This window comes from Ictidomys tridecemlineatus, chromosome 8 (genome assembly GCF_052094955.1).
Source record: "Ictidomys tridecemlineatus isolate mIctTri1 chromosome 8, mIctTri1.hap1, whole genome shotgun sequence".
NCBI lineage: Eukaryota > Metazoa > Chordata > Mammalia > Rodentia > Sciuridae > Ictidomys > Ictidomys tridecemlineatus.
Window position 1 is genome coordinate 117,428,381 of NC_135484.1, and position 18,955 is coordinate 117,447,335.

At 38.9% G+C, this 18,955-nt stretch overlaps 1 pseudogene; it reads left to right on the forward strand.

Annotated features, from left to right (window-relative positions):
• Positions 1–1,747: 1,747 nt before the first annotated feature.
• On the forward strand, positions 1,748–14,175 carry LOC101977914 (HLA class II histocompatibility antigen, DQ beta 1 chain-like; annotated as a pseudogene).
• The last annotated feature ends 4,780 nt before the right edge of the window (positions 14,176–18,955 follow it).

Sequence of the window (18,955 nt, forward strand, 5' to 3'; positions counted from 1 at the left end):
TTTGCAGGACAATTGTAGAGTGTTATGGTCACTGTCACTCTTCCAATTCCATCGACAGCCCTCAGGCTTGTTCTTGGTGATGTATTTGATGGATTTACACAAACTGTGTTATTTGAAATTATGTGATTTCATTGTTTCAATATTTTGTTCAAACATTATTAATATAAATGACTAAAGTATTTGCATGAAGTTTAAGACTGATGATCAAAGGCACATCTTTAAAACAAATGATAAACTGTGATGTTGGGCAAGTTACTCAGACTGAAGCATGGTTTCCTTATATGAAAAGTTAGATAATAATAATTACCCTAGAGTCTGTTCAGGTTACTTGTGTCAAGATATTTTAAATGTGCCGTGTCAGGCACATGTTAAGATTGAAAAATGATAGTTATTATTGTTTATACTAATAGAAACAGTTGTTATATCTGTAATAATAATTTCACGTCTATTCTTCTCTAGATTAGATTTAGAATTTGAAAAATTCCTATTAACTTTCAGCTTAACCTGATCTACTCCCTGCTAATGTATGTCACCTTCTGGTTGCTGCTGGAACTGGGGTATCAATAGGCTCGGAGGTGTCAAGTCATCCTTGTGCAGTTATTTCCTGAAGGGCCTCCTCTGAATGCCATGAAAAATACATGTGTTGATAAATAACTCAGTTGATTAAATAACCCAGGGAACTTTTCTCAACTATTTCCTCATCACAGCCTCTGTTTTATCCCCTTAAAAACACATAACATGGCTTTATCTTGGGGTTCTAGCTCTTTGCCAGGATCTGCAATTAATATGTCATATCTATAAAATTTTATTTTGTCTGAATACCAATGGTGTCAAAGAGAAAGTTAAAGGTACCTGTTAAAGGTACCTGTTAAAGGTACAATGACTGAGGCTAAATAGAGATTATTTAATCTGTCCAGAGTCACAAAATCAATAAATTCTTCAACCGTGATACAAATACATTTTCTTTATAATCTGTTTCCTTTCATATTGTATCTTAGTTCTTGTAGTGTTAAGTCAGGGGGAAAAATGAAGAGCTCTTAGATAATAATTTTATGTCCCAAGGAATAGTATTCCACTTCTTCCTGCCCTCTGGCATCCTTAGCCACCATCAAACCCCAAACATCAGAAACAGAATTTAAATAAATGTCACAAGAAGACATGCCTTGAGTCATGTACTTGGTCCTGAATCTTCCTAACATATCTTCAGCATTTTACAAAGTTCAGTGATATTTGAAGATGATCTACCACTAGATACCTAGCAAATGATCAGTGGATAATGTTTCTACAATTTTTTGGTTTTGTTTTTCATTTATTTAGTTTTTAATTTTTTAATTTGTTCTTTTTAGATACACCTGACAGCAGAGTATATTTTGACATATTATACATACATGGAGTATAACTTATTCTAATTAGGATCCCTCTTTGAGGTTGTACATGATGTGGTGTTTACTGGTGGTGTATTCAACAATAGATTTTTTTTTGAGTTGAGAACTTCCATTAAAAATGTTTACCTAGAGACAAATGAGGACTTAAGTCATAGGGTTGATTGGTTTCTTCCTTAGGAATTGTCCAATCCTAAAATTCATAGGAGATTTCCTGCTTTCCATCTCTGTGAAGTGAAATGCCAGGTCAATTGGTAGCAGTTGTACTGAATGCCAAGGGGCTTTTGTTAAATTGCTTCTGTTCCAAGTTTGAAAAGATGACTGTGATAATCCCCAGGACCCCTTGGAGAGAAGCTGGAATTGTGATGGGGATTCTCATGGTGCTGAGGACTCCCATGGCTAACAGAAGAGATTCCCCAAGTAAGTGCAGGACAGCTGCTATTCAGAGCCCAGATTTGGAAATAATTTCTTGGGGGCTCTGGAGCCTAAGCTTGGATCTGTTGTATTTTCAACAAACCACAGGTAGAATTTGGAAGGACTCTTACAAGAGTCCTGATTTCTCCTTCTTAGAGTTTTGCTAGATTCCTTTTTTCAACCTCTGCAGTGGAAGGGAGGCTAATATCTCTAAAGGACTTTGGGATCTCAGAATTGGAAGAAAAAGACAAAGTACATTTCTATACCAGACACAGTACAAAATGCAAATGAGGTACTTGAGAAGCATCAGGTAAGTTAAAATAACTGGCCACTCTGAGGATTTTCTGGGCCCAATAGTATTCATCTATTTAGGGGCTTGGGATCAGACAAATTCAGACCAGAGCTATAGTCTCTGGAGCTTCAATACCTGAAGAGCACAATGAATCACCCATGCCTTGGAGGTAAGCATTGGGGTCATGGAGATGACATGTGGGACTTGGGAGGAAGAATGGGATAAGGACAGGCAGTTAGTAATTCTGGGCTAATTAGGACTTGATTCAGTATTGATGGTGTACGGGGGCTATGACAATGGTGAAAAAAAACCTCCAAAATTGATATTTATTTTGCACCCATTAAATCCCAAATGTGTAGTGATAGTATTACATCAACTGTCTCACCTGGTCTTTCTAAAACACACACACAGATACAAATTGATGACTCCAGGGTATGTATTATTATAGTGTATTTTTAACTAATTATTAGGAAAATAACACAACAGACATCTTAACACACACACGTAACAAAAATTACAAAGAAGTATCCAAATAACTTCTAATCAAGTTGTACATATGTAAATATTACCAATTCTTCAAATGACTTCTGTGTACTCCTTTCCAACAGTACCCATTTTCACATTCCAGGAATAAGTTATATTGTGATTCTTTTAATCCTAATTTGTTTTGCTCATTGTTAGCATATATATGAATGTATCCTTAAACAATATAGATTAATATTTCCTCCTCTAAATGTTCTATAAATGCTGTGCTCTGTCTTGCTTCCTTTCTCAAAATTATGTCTGAGAAGACTTGCCACAAATCTCTGATGCAACATTCATCCATTTTCGTTGTTGGGTAGTATATTCCATTTTATGAGGGCAGAGCAATGTACTTAACCTGTTCTTATGTGGATGGAGGTTTGGGCTGGTCTTACTTAAAAGAAAATGTACCCTGGAATCCTGGAACCTTTGGGTCTGCATTTCTCTAGACTGAAATAAATACTTCAATTGCAATGTCTGCCTATCTTCAACCTGACAAGACAAAGTCCAACTGTTATTCACATTAGTTGTCTCATGAGCTGTTCAAAAGAAAATCCAATTCTTGACAGCTTTTGGTATCTTAGACTATTTAATGTTTCCATGTCTGGTGAGTGTGTAGTGTTATGGGAACTTCTATTCTTTTCCATATTTATCTTTTTCTCATTTATTTCAAAAAGATAAAAAATATATTTCAAATCAAGCCCATCATCAGTATGTGCTTTGAAAATATTTGTACTTTTGGCCTTGTGTAAGTCTTTTAATGATATTTCTTGATGAGAAGAAGCTGTTACTTTTATTGAATTGAATTTATAAATCTTTTTTATTTATGTCTAGTGCTTTTAATGATTTAAGAAATCTGTCACAACTCCAACATCATGAAAATGTTCTCTAGTTTTATCTCCTAACAGATTTGTAGCATTTCATTCATACTTAGGTCTATGTTACATATGGTGCAAGAAGTATGCCCAATTTCTTCTGCTCCTTCTGATGTATTCCCATTTATTAGAAAATAATTTATTAACAAAAGTATTCATTCCTCACTGACCACCTTGTGTGCCACCCTTGTAATATATTTAGTCTAAATGGTTGCATGAAACTTATTTTGGAATACATTATTGCCATTTATTTATCTATGTCTGTGCCCAAAATATGGTGTTTAATTACCATCTTTGCCTTATGAACCTTTATTGCATTTTAGAATCAGCTTATAAATTTTGAGTAATCACAAATTGGTAGGAATTTTAAATTATACACACAGAATCCATAAGACCATTTGAGATAATGTCCTCTTTATAATATTCAGTCTTCCAATTCATGTACAGGTGTATTTTTGTGTTTACTTAGGACCCTTTTGATGTATCTCATAAATTTCATGGTTTCCCTTTTAGAATTCTTGTATATTTTTATAAGATTTCTTCATAATTTTTCATGCCATTATAAATGATGTAATTCACATCTGATTTCACATTTATTGCTCATCTATATGTACAATATTTAAAAATGGATCTTGTATTTAGCCATTTGCTGAACTCTCCCTTACTTTAAATTCTTTTAGTTAGTGGATTATTTAGGATTTTGGTTATTTACAGACCCAGCATATGAAAATGCTGGCAATTTTGTTTCTGTATTCCAAACATTATTCCATGATCTTCCTTGTTTGACATTTTTAATTTTCTCCAATAAATGATCAATGCAGGATTTGAGGTAGAGAAATCACTTCATTCATCCTGGGAATAAAATTCTGAGGGTTGAGAGCAGATTTTATTTAGTCACTGGTCTTTGTTGTCATGTTCCTTTACTCGCTTGTCTCCCTAAACCAAACACCAGGGTTGGTTGGGATGCAGCCTGAGCTAAATCTAACATGGCCTGGTTCTCCTGCAGAGGATTTCATGTACCAGTTTAAGGGCACCTGCTACTTCACCAATGGGACTCAGCGAGTGAGGCTCATGGCCAGACAAATTTACAATAAGGAGGAGATCCTGTGCTTTGACAGTGATGTGGGTTGTTTGTGGCTGTAACAGAGCTGAGGATGTCAAGTGCCAAGAGGTGGAATGCCCGGAAGGACCTCCTGGCTGAGTATCGGGCCCATGTAGACACCTTGTGCAGACACCACTATTAATAGACGTCTTCCTTCACTGTTCAGCAGAGAGGTGAGTTTAGGACTGATCAAAGTGCACTCATCTCTGAACTAGTGTGGAAGGCCTGTGGGGAAGGCAACTTTTGGGATTCCTAGGATTTTGGTAAAATTGGGAGGGCATTTGAATTGAAGGAAAAACTGTTGAAATACTTGGTAGGCAGCATTGGAAGAGTGTATTAGTCAGCTTTGAGTTACTGTAATAAAGTGCTTGAGATAATTAACTTAAATACAGGAGAGGTTTATTTTGATTCACAGTTTAGTCCATGGTTGGTTGATAGCACTGATTTTGAGCCCCTGGTGTAGTAGCACAACATAGTGGGGAAATACAGAGGAGGAGAGCATTGTTAGTTAATTGTATTCTGTGAAAATCACAGACTGTACTTAAAGCAAGACAACTAGGACATCATTAGGCAGAATAATCTTAAAGGACCAAGATGGTATATGCATTGCTGACATATATATTTATAAAAGGGACATTTAATTAATTTTTTTTTTCATTTAAAAATCAACATATAATATTGGTATTTATTTATGAGGTACAGTGTTGTAATTCAACACAATGTGCTGTGATCAAACTGGGGAGATCAGCATTTCCACTTCCTGAAATATTATCATTTGTGTGTATTGGCAACCCAAACTCTTTTTCTCTGGTTTTTACAAAGTGTTTAATTAATTATTGTAGACTATCCTTTGTGGAGCTGTATAACATTAAAAGTGCTCCCCTCCAAGTATGTTTGATTTCCATTATTCACCCTCTCACTATTCCTTTCCTGGGCTGTGGTGACCTCTACTCTACCCTCTATTTCTATGTGATCAACTTCTTAAAAAATCTTCCACAAATGGGTGAAACCTTTGGTATTTGTGAACACTAATATGTGCTGTTTTCTCCACTTTAGTATCAAAGGAGGGACTTAAGCCCATGGTGAGACCCTCTTTGCTGCCTCATTCTCTAACTTTATTTTTTGCTGTAATTTATCCCAGTGGAGCCTAAAGTCACCATCTCTCCAGCCAGGACAGTGCCCCTAAACCACCACAATTTGCTGATCTGCTCAGTGACAAATATTATCCTCGACAAGTTAAAGTCAGATGGTTCCGGAATAAAGAGGAAGAGACTTCTGGAGTTGTGTCCACACCACTTATTCAGAATGGGGATTGGACCTACCAGATTCTTGTGATGTTAGAAGTAATACCCGAGCATGGAGATGTCTACACTTGCCACGTGGAGCACCTCAGCCTCCAGAGCCCCATCACTGTAGAATGGTGTAAGGGCCACTTCATTGATACCAGAGGTTCAACAGAAAGAAGCAAAGGCAGGGAGGACATTGGGTCATGTGGGCTTAGGGTTCTTCTTTCCTCTGCTGTTGGACACATTCATACCTTCTCCTCTACACAACCCCTAGTGTCATTTCTAAGCCTAGAGTCATGGAGGCATGAGATCTGAAGTCAAAAGGCAGATGCTGAGTACTGACCTCCTTTGGTTCCAAGATATTATTGCTGTATGTAACCTGATCCCCAGGCTGAGGTTCAGCTTGGCAGTATATCTTCTGCAGTGGTGAAATTCTGGGCTTTGACGTTAAGGCTGGTGTTTGGGGATGGTCTCTGGATTTTCAGATGGACCTATCATGGGGACCCACTCTCCCTTTTTCCCCCAAACCCTCATCCACCCACTGTTCTCCTGGGGTCTCTGCATGCCCTTCACCCTCCTCTGTTTGGTAGTGGGGCACCTCTATCTCTTATATCTTGGGTTGGACTCCAGGCTTCCTGACGAGAACTCTGCGAGATGTGGGGCCAGTCACTGATGCACAGGCTTCTACTTCCCTGGGTCACTGTCAGAATCTGCCCAGAACAAGATGCTGAGTGGCATTGGGAGTCTTGTGCTGGGACTGATTTTTCTTGGCTTGGGCCTTAGTGTCATCTTTTGGAATAAGAAAGGTAAGTCACCTTTAGAGAAAATGGGGAAGAAAAAGGGGCTAGCACTAAGTGTTTCTGTTGTAACTTTTCTTATCTCAGTAAAAAGGGGGAGCCAAACTAGGGATAGCAGTAGATTGCAGAAATTAGGGAGGCCATGAGTCTTTCTTGTGCTGAGCTGGGTGTTAGGTGAGATGACAGGAGGTTACAGTTCTTACCTGTCCAGTTAACTATGTGACCTGTGCTTCACCAAAGCACTTAGACTGCTGATGGGACTGGGGCCTTCTTCCACATGCCTCTGTGGAAGCTTTGTGTTCACTTTAGTGCAGTATCCTCTTTAATCAGATGCCAGGAGAGATGGTGAGGAGTGGGTAGTAGTACAAAATTACCCTTAATGTTCTGAGTTGCAGAGAGGCCCCAGGGGTATTGGGCAGGGGGCTGACTTTCTCTAGGGATTTAACTTATGACTTATTTTTTCTCTTTCCTTCAGGGCTCATGCACTGATTCCAACATTTTTCTTCCTGTTACCTCTGTTCCATGGTCTACTGCTGTTCTCACCGTTGTGCAAGTTCCTAGCCTCACTTCTCTCAGGCCTGTGAGGAATCCACCTCTGCCAGCCCTGTCCCCCATCAAGACCTGAGTCCCAAAGTGCCTGAGCAGCAGATGCCAGGCCCTCTTCTTTTGCACACTCACTCACACACACACACACACACACACACACACACAATTTTTAGTTGTGATGGGTCTTTATTTTATTCATTTATTTTATATGTGGTGCTGAGAATTGAACCCGGTGCCTCACACATGCTAGTCAAGTGTTCTACCACTGAGCCAAAACCCCAGGCCCCTGGCCCTCTTCTTGTTCTGGTCTTTCCTGAGTTTCTGTGACTGCTTTCCACCCAACTCTGCTCCCTGTGCTGCCTGCCACATCTGTTTGGGCCACGAGTACTTTCAACATGTTCCTGATCTTGTTCTCTGTCTGAAGACTTCCCATGAATTACATGTCAAACTCCTTTATCTTTCAATATATTTTTTCAAAATTAAATAGATTTGTGAGTCCCTTGTGTTTCTGATTCTGATTGAGTAAAAGTGGTGGTGGGAGATACTGGCACAGAAAAGACCAGATTCTAGAGGACTAGTTCAGTGAAGCCCCAAAGGGGAGGAGACTAGGGGAAGTCATGGGTCCCCATACCTGGTCTAATTCAGGTGCCATATAAGAATGTGAAAAGGTATGAAAACATTCAATTGTCCACTATCCGGGGCTTGGAAGTGGGGTTGTGTGCAACAGTATTTCTTGGATTCTGTTGCAGCCTGACACATTTTACATAGTTGAGGCATTGGAATTATTTTGTGCCATCATGTTAACTAACAACACCTAACACTATAAATTAGCCAACCTTGCCCCACAAATGTCATCTGGCATTGTTGACTATGTACACAGAGGCAAAAGACAATGATTTTGGGTTGCATTTGAACTACCAGATTATATAATTGTCAGTGGGAGTTTTATTAGAAAGTAATATGTTGATTGAATGTGATGGAAACTCTACTAATACCGTCTTAAGGAAAAAAATTATTTTTTTGGCATATAATTTAAAAGTTCATAAATTCATTTGGCTTCTGAAAAATGCTTAGATCAAGGACTAAGTTGAGATTCTTTTCTCCTTTATCTCTTAACTCCTTCCTTTCTCTCTGACCTTTTCCTCCTGTCTTTACTCTCTTCTCTCAGTGTGCTTCTTTTTCTACTCTGTATCTCTTCATCTGTCTGTCTGTCTGTCTATCTAGTTTTGGTACTAGGGACTGAATCCAGGGGCACTCAACCACTGAACCATATCCTCATTCCTATTTTGTATTTTATTTAAATACAGAGTTTCACTGAGTTGCTTAGCACCTCACTGTTGTTGAGGCTGGCTTTGAATTCACAATCCTCCTTCCTCAGCCTCCTATATCGCCATACAGCTGGGATTACAGGCATGCACCACTGTGCCTGGCTGTCTCTTTATTATCACGCATTTTTCTGTATCTCTGTCTATCTGAAGGATCCTCTCTCTGTTAATATATTAGATGGTTTTTGTAACTTTCTTCCATTTCATTCCTCCATGAACTTCTCTCTCACATGTCTTTTATTTCTTACCTGCATTAGAATGTCTTGCTGTCTCTTTTTTCTTTTTTTTTCCTCAATCCATCCATTGGGCTGTGCTCATGGTGCTCATGGTTATTTCTTTCTGTCCTTCTATGGTCCATTATCTTTTTCCTTGTCTGCATTCTCTCTTTATGTTTATCTCTCTGCCTCTCTTTATCCGTCTTTGTGTGTGTTTCTTTCTCTCTTGCTTGTGCTCTCTGTGTTTGTCTGAGTACTGCTTTTCCTGATAGTTCTTATTTTCTCCTCTGGAAATATGGGTATGTAGAGGAACATCTCAGACTTCCAGTCTGCCGGGGTCCAGCCCCGGCAGGATCCAGGGAGTCCTGAAGGAGGAGTGGCGTCGGCGAAATGATGAGACAGGAGTCGTTCCGTTTGAGCAATCTCCAGAGAGAGAGCTAAAGCTGCTTTCTCTGGGTCCCCTTTTCATTACAATTTTTTTTTATCATTATAGATTCACAATACGTCATTGATTATATACTTTAAAACTTTGCCAAGACATGACATTTCCTTAACCATGATTGAGAGCCCACTGATCTACATCCTTCCAGGATATGACCCCCAGCCATACAATCATCAAAAGTACAGAATCATCAATAAAACATGTCACCAATTTACACTCTTCAGATTTTCCCAAGATTTACTATTTTTCCCAAGATATGTTATTTTCTTATTAACTAATGCCAAACTACGTAACCAGACTCTAAGTCTCCTAATTAATCATTAACCTAAAGTACACTTGTACTTTATTTTTAATTTAAAATTCCTGTCTAAAGAAGTCCCTTTAAATCTTATATTTAAAATGTCCTAAAGTTTATGAATCATCCTTAAAACATATCAGAAACCTATATAACTAAAGACTTAAGAATTTCTAAACTTAAGAATCTAAATAAAATAATATTTCTAACATTATTCTAAAACTGTGTCTTATAAAGTTATTTTAATTGATTCCTAAATTTATTCTCATAAAACTGGTTGAGCTGCTTTCTCAGAGTTTCTTTGTTTTTCAGTCAAGGTACACTAGTTCTCAAAGAGTTTGTTTCTCAGTCAAGGTGCACTAGTTCTCAAAGAGTTTGTTTCTCAGTGTATGATTGTTGTCTGTTATTAGGTTTGTCCACAATGTACTAAGATAGAAGAATAGCCTTTCACTTTGTCCTTGATATGCTGAGGGGTGGGTAGCAGAACAGCCTCCAAGGCATGAACTACCTGTTCTGTTCTAGCCATCTGAAATTTAATTTGTTTGGCATTTAACATACTCATGCCTCCTGTGAGAAACATAAGCATGAAAATGCAAAGTCCCAATTACATAAAAAAGGGTCTCATGGTTTCGGTTACCCACCAACCAGCGTGGCTTTGCCAGCATTCATCCTCACTGTGACCCTGTCAAGACAGTGGGAGAGCGGCTTTGCCAGCATTCATCCTCACTGTGACCCTGTCAAGACAGTGAGTGGGGGATCGCCTTCACCACCAGTCTATCACCTGAATAGCAAGATTTCAAGTATGTCAGCTCCAGTTTAACAATCTGGAGAAATCCCTGATAGAGTGACGTTCCAATTTCTCAACAAATCATTTTAGCTATGGGATATAGGACTCCAAGTCAGGCCTTAGTTTTGAACCAATTTCTGTGCAGAAAGACAGATTTTATTTTCCTCAAAAAAAGAAAAGTATGAAAAACCAAGCAAGGTTGGATAGATGGTAACTGTAATAATGATAATATAATCATAGTGATATCAATTGTCATTCCCTCTATATAGGAAGTGTCCTTCTCTGTTTCTTTTTCTACCCATTAAAAGTTTGTTCCTGAGGGAATAGCTCAGTGGTAAAGCCCTTTCCTAACATGCATGAGGTCCTGGGCTTGCTCCTCAGTCCCCACACCCATGATGCTTCGAGTATAATTTGTGTAGTTTACATACAACTTAAGTTTCATTTGTGCCACTATAGAAAGGGAATTTCAAATCATATCAACCTCCAAATCCAAGCTCTGCCTTGGGTGGTTCTTCTTGACCTTGTAAATTATGGTGAAAGGATAAACTCATCTACCTTCAAAACATGAGGACATGATAGCATAATGACAATAAAAGTATAATAATCTGGGTGAAGTCAGTTTCCCCTTGCTTATTTATGCTACCTATTACCAGATAAGGAGGAGGGAAGCCACTGGGATACAAATGCAGTAGCTTCTGGAATTATATAATAGAACACTCCCACACTCATTTCCAACATATATCTGCCACTACTATCTACTTTGGAGGGGTCATCAGGGAAAATAAAGTTGTCAAAGTTAGGGCAGGTATTGATACATTTGAGATTTCATCTGTCCATGTAAGTCTGATGGTAAACATCTACAGTATGGATCCCCAGGATGTCCTGCTACTTTGATTTTTCTAAAAAGAGATCAGTAGTAGCCCAGGTTCTCAGAGTCCTGCATTATTTATGTTTTAACTAATCAGATCACATATTTTGAAATGCTGTGTCCTATGGTATTCAGTAAGTGCTCAGTAAATATTCACTGGTTGCCCAAGAAGACCTTTGTTTCATGGGTTAGCCTATTCCTGGAATCCTTTTACTTTTTTTATATATATATTTTTATCATACCCTTTGATGTCTGTAGTGTCTCCTTCCCTCACTCATGATGGCAAAATTGTCTTGGCTATTTTGTCACTTTGACACATATACTGGTAGTGATGGTGGGATATCTCCATAGAGACGGATTTTATTTTTTATTTTTCAGTGTTAACTTTGGTGTTTTTATATTTTCTTGTTTTGGAATATGCAATATATTTTTTTAATCTACAAAAGTTTCATTTACTACATCTGGTTTTCACATCCTTTGTGTACTTCTAAACATCTACAAATCCTAGATATTTCAAATAAGGAATTAAATTTGTCTACTAAGTACACAGTAGCGTTGAATAAACTACACACATGTAACAATGGTTATATCTGAAAGTGTCTTCTAAGTAGGATCATTCTGGCCTAGAATCCTTCATTTCTTCCACTTCTATTTTCTGTCACATGTGTCATATCTGAGTGTCATATAATGTGATATTACAATTTCACTTCCGAAAGGACTCTTCAGAAGACTGCCTTTCTATGAATTTTAACATAAAGTGTACAAAATATGTTAGTTTACTAACTCTACTTTTGTTATGCAATGGCAATCTCTTTAATATCTAAAGGCTAGATATTATAAAATTAGGACTCCTTTGTCCAGTATATACACAATATATACAGAACAGCAAAGACAAATGAAATGCACATTGCAGGGCAATGGGTAAGCTGAAATTGTCCAGCACACTCTACCCAAACACCTTTTGCAACTTCTCTCCTGCCTCTCTCAACCCAGTGAACAAGTACAGACAGTGTTCTGTTCAGAGGTGGTTTAACAATTCCAAACACAGTATTTCCCATCAGTTTTTAGAAGCTTTACAAAAAGATTCATCCTATTACTTCTAAGTTCATCAAGCACTTCTAAATAGGACTAGATATTCCACATAAGAACCTGTCCATGATGCACCCAGAACTGGTAAATAAAATCGCACATGTAACAATGGTTATAATCAGAGGTATCTTCTAACATTTTGTCCTTGAACCTTTCCATCCTCACTTTCTTTTCTCTTCTTTCAGTGCAGTGGACAAGTAGAAGCATATGGAATGCTTTGAACAAATTCATATCCAAAAGTTTATATTTATAGAGGACAAGCATTCCTATGAATTTCAACAGAAAATACACAAAATGTGCTAATTTTACTAACTACTTGGTCATACACTCTTTAACATCTAGAGACTAGATGTTGCAAAATTGGGACTCATTTGTCCATCATAGATACTTGATTCACAGCAAAACAAAGTGCACAAAACATGCAGAAAACTGATGTCTGAACATGTCTAAGTATGAACACACAATCACATTTCCCTTTGCAATTGTTCCCGCCCTCCTCCACATCACTCAACAAGTACAGTAGTACTCTACTGCTCACAGAGGTGGTTTCACAGTTCCATTCCCAAAAGACAATATTTCATATGAGTTTTATCAAAAAGATATTTACAAAGTGACATTTTACTACCTCTATATTTAACATACAGTGGGCATTTTTAAACATCTAGACAGACTAGGAGTTTCAAGTAAGAACTCAATTTGTTCACTGTGTACATGATAATCTTGAATAAACTGCACACATGTAACAATAGTTCTAATTTGAAAATGTCTTCAAAATGTGAGTATTCTGTCCCTTCACTGACCCAGTGGGCTATAATGCTCAAATTTTCAGAAGAGAATCTTCCCTAGGAATTTTAACGCAAAATATACACAATTTGTTTTGTCATATACTGGCACCCTTTTAACATCTAGAAATGACTAGGTTAGGACTCATTTGTCCTTTATATACACTACATACAGAGCAAAGTAAAACAAAACCCACAGACACAGGAACAACTCTTGCCACACTGGCATGGTGCTCCTGAGGAGAAGCTCACAATCTGCACCACTCAGCAGGAGGTTTGGCTATTTACCCCCAAATCATTTCATAAGAAAATTTACAAAATGTGCTATATTTTACCATTTCTACTTTTAACATATATCAGGCACTTTAGAACATCTAGATATTTCAAAACAAGTACTTAGCATTTTCAACTATATATATATATATATATATATATATATATATATATATATATATAGTAATAAGGGATAAAATGCACACAAAACAATCGTTATTTTTTGAAAAACGTCTTTTACACAAACCCATCTGGCACGGGACCTCCTCCATCTCGCTGTTAAAGGCTTCTCCGTGTCCTCTAACCCACTGGACAAACGTGGACAAGTGTCCCTCCTAGAGCTGGTCTAACAAATTCATTTCAAAGTCCCTTCCAGAAGACATTTCTGAGGTTTTAACACGGGCATTTACAGATGTCACCGTCTACCTCTCTCACACGTGGACAACCTCTTTACATTTACAAGGTCCAGACTTGTCACTAGTTTTAAAGGTGGGGGAGCTGAGAGCGGCCTTTCATATTGTACACACAGGCTTCTCCACAGGGCCACGGAATCTTCCCACGGGGCGGTGGCATTTCCAGTGGGTCACTTATGGCCTGTTGCTCTGCAGGTTCTCTGTGTAGGAGGACCACCGACCGCCAGGCCACTAACCAGTCTACCCTAGTCACCTGGGCATCAATCACCTTCCAGGGCGTTAAGGCCTCTGCCTTGTCCTACAAGGTGGTGTCGCCAGGAGCCGGCAACCAGGAGTCACAGAGGGCCCTGGTCTGTGCTGCTCTGCTGTCCAAGGCGTGGTTGAGCTTTCGTCATCTGCTTGCCTTCTTGGCCCTTGAAGTCCCCACTGGCCTCCACCTCTTTGGGGGACCTCCATTTTTTCTCGCCTAGTCCTGCCCGCCACCACCCAAAGGCGCACCATGTCCTCAGTGGCAGTTCTGCCTGGGACCCACAGGATTGGGGCAGCAGACCAGGCAGCCCACAGGGTCCAGATCTGACAGGTCATGACCATCCTCAGGTCATCCAGCCAGGGGGTCCTGGACATCCTGGGTCAGCCAGTGCGCAGGCGCTGCCGGAGTTCTGGGGTCTGCAGGGCAGAGGCCATAGCCCGTCCCCAGACCCTCAGCTCACCTGTGGGCCTGGGGCAGAGGGCCCCAGAGGGTGCCAGGTTTCTGTTCTTGCGACTAAAAGGCTCAGGGGCCACTCTAGTTAAACTGGGCTAACTGGGCTGCATGAAATAACCACACAAGAGACAAAAATACCTTTTTCTTTGGGGCCTCTGTGACGGCTCCTCTGACCTTAAGGGTCCGCAGAAAGAGAAAGAGAGAGAGCACATGCTGACCCCTTTTATTGAGGAGAAGACATTCAAATGAGGCAAGGGGTCAGGTTTCAGGGGCTGAGTCTATATTCATGATGTCAAAGGTCAGCAGGTTGACTGACACCTGGGTAGACCACACCCAAGGGCACAGTAAGAGGAGGGGACACACACAAGGCACTTCCATGGAAGATTCTATCCTAAACAGGGCAAGGGGTTATATTACAAAGGAACAGGTGAGCATAGCTTCACCCATGGGGCTGTAGCAAGTCACACCCATTTCTGTGACTGAGTGCCTCAGCACCCAGCTGGGGAGTGTAACTCAGTCACCCATAAGGTTGGCCTCCCACAAAGGGTCCCCAGGAGCAGGTTGTGCTGCATTTCTCACCACCCTCTCTGCTAAAACTGATTCTGCAAAAACCTTATTTAAAAAATCTTCTCCTGTAATCCCAGCAGGTAGGGAGGCTGAGGCAGGAGGATGGCGAGTTCAAAGCCATCCTCAGCAATTTAGCCAAGCCCTAAATAACTTAGTGAGACCCTATTGCTAAATAAAGTATAAAAAGGGCTGGGGATGTGGCTCAGCAGTTAAGTGCTCTTGAATTTAATCCATAATAGGAAGAAAAAATAAAATCTTCAATACTGTGTTTTCAACAGAAATAGAATGCTTCATCATATAAGATCTTGAAGTCAGTAATTTTGCTAAACTCTTATAAAAATAAATTTCATGAGTCATCTTCAGAATTGTTTGCATTTCCTGTATCACATTTATACTGTTAAAAAGATAGTTTTGTTTTCTTCCTTTTCTGCTATTTTAGCTTTGTCTCCCTTTCTAACTTTCTGTAACCTTGGGAGACACATTCAGTAAACTACCAAGAGGGTGTTGCTGTATGGGAATAGGGCTCTCAAAATCGCCTATTTTGAAGTTCTTATTCTAAGGTTTCTCTTGATTATGCCAAAGGCAAGAGAAAAATGATTGTTTTCTAATTTCTATTAACCAGAGAAAGCATGTTAAAAAGAAGAGGTTCTCTACGATATTCTTTTCATTATTTAATTTAAATTTTATGTGAACTCTGAAGATGACTAATTCTTCAATATTGCTGAAGTCTTTCATTCACTGATACAGACAAAAACCTCCAAACCACGTTCTTAAATATAATGCTCAACAAAGGAGTTCAAAGTCATAGCTACTTCAGAAGAGGGAGCTGAATTGCCACCAAGGATTCTTTCTTCTATTCAACTGATAGACATGGAATATTGATAAAAGAACAATGGCAGAGCAAAATTTTTTAGCTGATTTTAGGAAGATAAGAGTTTATTACAAGGCTTAATATACCTCAGAGAATTACCAGGGGAACTGGAGGAATAAGACCACCTACGTAGCCATCCCTCTTCTCTAACCAGGGAACCACATTGGTTGGGACAGCCACATGGGGAAGCCCCTCCGTTTAGTGAGCTGCTCTGATCAATTTGCACTGGTAAAGGGGACTTGCTGTGTGTTGCCTCTTTACATCTCTAAAGAGAGTTATCAGATATGAAGATCTCTCCTCATTCCAACACAGAAAAATAAGTACCTTTTCAGCTGAAAGAACATCTAATCATGCTCAACTCTCACAGAATGTTTCTGATTAGTAAATCTAAATGATACCAAAGGTTACCCAGGAAGAGTCCTCTTCAGCGTTGCACCTTTTGAAGTCAAGACAAATGCACTGGAAGAGGTTGAGAGTTGTTTTATTCCAACCCACTACATATGGGAATAGGGCACTCTTAAATTTTTTTTTCACTTCTATTAGTAGCATAAGTAATTTTCAGATCAAATCTTCTTCCATGGAAATTATGAGTGATGGTCTTATTCCAGATTAGATCATGTGTAACTCAATGGCTTTTAGGCCCAACATGTAACAGCAATTACTCCAACAAAACAAAACAATAAATTCAAGTTAATCTTTTCCTTAAAACTCACAGAACATTAATTCAAATATAATTCTTTTCAAGAAATAATTGACTTGCCTGTGTCTTATGCTCTATTTTAATATATTTTTACAACTTGTTTTCTTTAATGAATGATGGCCTTCTTCCTTTTTCATCTCTCAAACCATATGTTCTGGTTTCAGTGGAGAAAAGTCAGCATTACTGCAATGTCCCTTTCAGTCAGCTGTGGCCAGGAGTTTTCAGAAAATAACAGAGAAATCCAAGTAACTTTCTTCACTATCCCTTTTTCTGTGGTTTTACTCATTCATGACATAGAATTCTTTTTGGCTCCCCATTAACTTAGCTATACTGTCCCCCTATTTGTTGCTCTCACATGCAAAGTTGGTCTCTGCTTTAGGAGTTACACTTACTGTTCTTGATGACTGGAGTGGTTTGCTGTAGATTTTGAATAGTTGACTTTTTCTTGTCAGTCATGTCTCAGTTCAAATAGTATATGTGAGACTAGCCATACCTACTAATTCCCTCAATTTTGTTTTTTTTTTTCCTTTAGGGGGCATTCACTACCATCTAACTTGGAATATTACCTGGCTCATATTATGTAATTAAACAAATAACATATGTATGCATTAATTTCACTAAGCCGTTAACCCTGATTTTAGATGACACCAATCACTGTAATATATTAGCATAGAATAAAATAAAGAAGAAGGAAATGAGCATTAGAGATATGTGGGACATTATCAAATGGTCTAATATAACTAAAATTATTCTAGAAAGAAGTGATAAAGGATGCAGGAAAGGAAACATAATAACAGAGAACTTTCTAAAACCAATTAAAGACAAAACACAGGTTCAAAAACCTCAACTTCATTCATAACATAGGCAAATAATAATATGCCTTTAAATAAAATGAATAACTTGCTGGAAACCAAAGATAAAGGGACAAGCTTTCATTTGATGAAAGGAAAAAGTGCTCTATTTTCAAAAAAGAATAAGAGTTAAGATTGACTTTCATCACAAAGAATGGAATCCAGAAAACAATGGAAGACATCATTAAAATCCATCAAGAATATTTTTGGCCCCCAAAGAAACCTAGAATCCCCAAATCTTCTAAAACATTCTTTAGCAGTAATGCTCAGAATCTTTCTGTACTGGCTAAATTGGAACATGGCCCACTATAGTCTCTCTTTCCCAGTGATCATAATGAAAAATATTGAATTGAATGTGTAAAGTGTCACCCGTGGACCTTGAAAAGTAAACAGTAGCAGGAGGGAAGTGGAACCTGAAGAAATGGCAGTCAGGGAGGGGGTTCCTGGTTGTTTTCTCTTTTCTCTCTTGGCTTTGACGGGGGTAACTGTGGTCATGGAACAGAGAGAAGAAACTCCAAAGGCACACCCTGTTTCTAGCCAGAAGATTGGAAAGGAGTTCTTTGAGAGTTATAGAGAGTATGGGGGAAATACACGTTGTTTGTTTTTGCTTTCTTTTTCTTTTTTCTTTTTCTAATCTAGCTCTGTCCTGGGCATGGACAAAACCATGAAGCTGCACTAAGGTGCAGTGGTGGAGGCATTAAAAACCCCAAGAGCAAAACCCATTTGACAGCCATAAAAACTGTGACTTATGGAGCTTGGGGGTATTTTCACATTATTTTTCCATTTGCCTTAAAAGACTCTCTAGTTGGGTGGAATCATATAACAGTACTGGAAACTACTTTGAGAGAAGCTCATCTTTCTGGACTGAGAAACTGGTAAAGGGACCTATAGGAACTGGAGTGTGTGGGGAAATGGCACAGAGCAGACAGTCATTCTATAAATTCATCATCATAACTTTTGGGGATCTCAGGCTGCACCTGAGTGGCACAGTCTTCCACCAACTCCCCAAATGCATTAGGAGCTGGGCTATGAAATAAACCACCATCCAAGTGCCAGAGAAAACACTGAGTGCCATATGCTCAGGGCAGGCACAGAGCAGCATTGCAAAGGATTGAGAAACTGTTCTGACATCAGTGCTACCATCCACAGAGATGAGACAGAGCTTGCCTTCTAGTCCTGATGAGGTTATTTGCCTGTTAAAGCAAAAATTTCAACATTTTCCAGAGGATTTAATAGAACACAGAGCCCACATGTATATTCAAAATGTGAAGAATATAATCCAAACTTATTTGGCACAGAAATAATCCTGGGGAAATATGACCACTTCTACAGGTTTTTACCAGGGAAACACACCACACAGCATATTATTTTTAAAAATGGAATTGGTTGTGGTGGCACATGTCTGTAATTCTAGTGTCTTGGGAAGCTGAGAAAGGAGAATCACAAGTTCAAAGCCAGGCTCAGCAACTTATCAAGGCCCTAAGCAATTTAGTGAGACCCTGTCTGTAAATAACAAATAAAAAAAAAACTGTCTGGGGATGTCGCTTAGTGGTTAAGT